The following is a 2,125-nucleotide window of genomic DNA, read 5'->3' on the forward strand; positions in this document are numbered from 1 at the left end:
GATGCTATTAAATTTTGATGGTTAAAGATCGAGGGGGTGATAAGATAGTGGGATCGCATCATATCTTGAGTGGAGACGGATCTAATGAATATTTTAATCTCATTTTTAATCTCAGATCAACATACTTTCCCTCATTTAAATGTCATACAGTAATATTAAACTAACTTTCGCACGTAAAAACTAAGCTCATCAGATTTTTTGGACTCGGTTCCCCGAGTCCAAAAAATGTAAAAATTTGGGGGATCAACATACTTTTCCTCTGTTATAAGTAACAGCAGGGAAAGTAAAAATATTTAGATCAATTAACAGAATTTCTCTTCTATTTGATTCAATAAAGAAACATGTGATAAATACTTAAAAGAAAAGCAATAAAAAACCATTTTAACACCTAAACTCGATGAGTTTTAAGGAGTTAAAGAGAGATTTAATAACAAGAATCATTTTAGATGCTTCTCAGCTAGAGTAATAAATGTAATTGATAGTTATTTTATAATCTTTTAAGATCATTGAAGTAAATTAGACAGATAAACTGAAAGTATCAATAAATATATTATAGTCCTTTGTTTTTAATTTAACGACTTTTATACACGATATTAAAACTGCGATAAGAATAAAAAAAGAACCTAATTCGAGATATCGCTTTAGGAATAGGAAATAAAATATGTTCTAAAATAAAATCTGTTTCAAATATTATTTTACTTTCTTAGAAGATATTAACGTTGCAATAAATAAACAACAATGTTTTGATTTTCATTTGTTTTTGCATTAAAAGTTTACTATGAGTCTGTATTTTTTTATTATGTACACTATATAGTTTCCAGTGATAATCTGCAGTTTATAATTAAATTTAGATATGTTTTTAAAGAAGGAAAAAAAAGCATTTCTCTGTACCCGAATGTAATTTGTATGTACAATAATTTTTTTTAATATTAAACATAAAGCTATAAAAATTGAATTAAATAAATCTAGCACAGTGTTAAAAAACTTTCGACTATTCTTTATTACAGTTTAAATGTCATACAGTAATATTAAACTAACTTTCGCACGTAAAAACTAAATTCTACTGCTAAAAATTTATGCCTCATTAACAAATATTTATTGAATTTTAAAACGTATTTTTATCAGTGAGACTCATTTCTTTTGATATTATTTCAGTAGCGCTGAAATTCATTTTTTTTAGGAAGGGATTCAAAAGTACCCTTTGTAGGACAATTAAAAACGTATTTAGTACAGAATCAAATTTCACGGAGACCGATTTTTAATTCGTATAATAAAATAATTTAATCATATTTTATAATTAATACAGAAAGTTTTACCGCTCTCACGCTTCGTTTCTTTAAACCGGTGTTTCTCATGCTTACAAGTTTTCAAATCATCGTTGCTACGGTTGACAATTACAATGTTTTTAAAACTTCAGAATCATAAAATTTGATTTTCTAACAATTTCTATTTTGTATTGTGTTAATATGAGTGAAAGATAAATGAAGATAAATGATAGTTTTCACTTAAACTATTGTTGATTATAAAATATTCCTTTGAGAATTTCAGAGAAATATCACATCAACTCCACATCTCATCTATTCTCAATGAGACTGTTGTGTATTTTTTAAAAAATTTTATTGTAGAAAGTAAACTGCAAACAACAGAATATTTTCTCCATATTGACAGATTTGTAAGTACCAATTTGAAATACAGTCGACCCCCCCTATAACACGGTAGATACGTTCCGGTTTTTATGAATCCATTTTCTACGAGTCCAGCCAATCACAGCCCGGCACGTATGCAGTTTACGGACTACGGCTGTTTGAAAAGTTTCTTCCATAAAATTAATCGATTCTAGACTAATTCGACTCAATATTTCCAAAATACGTATAATTTTTTGAGAATAATCCATATAAACTATACTATAAACAAAAAATTGAAGGATTACTTACCGAGCGTGCACCGTTCGACTACGCCATTGTTTAAGCTTGTTTTCGTTGTGGAGCTTGTCATCGAATGGCGCTCGCGTGCTTCCTGATAAATTATTTTTTTGCGAAAAATTCGCTGAACTTTGGAGACATCATTAATATAAATATAATTTTTATGGACGTTAAATAATAAATGGTTTTTAGTAGGTCCGCTG

Source organism: Centruroides sculpturatus, unplaced genomic scaffold, assembly GCF_000671375.1.
Source record: "Centruroides sculpturatus isolate CEXI.00-Female unplaced genomic scaffold, Cexi_2.0 scaffold745, whole genome shotgun sequence".
NCBI classification, from domain to species: domain Eukaryota; kingdom Metazoa; phylum Arthropoda; class Arachnida; order Scorpiones; family Buthidae; genus Centruroides; species Centruroides sculpturatus.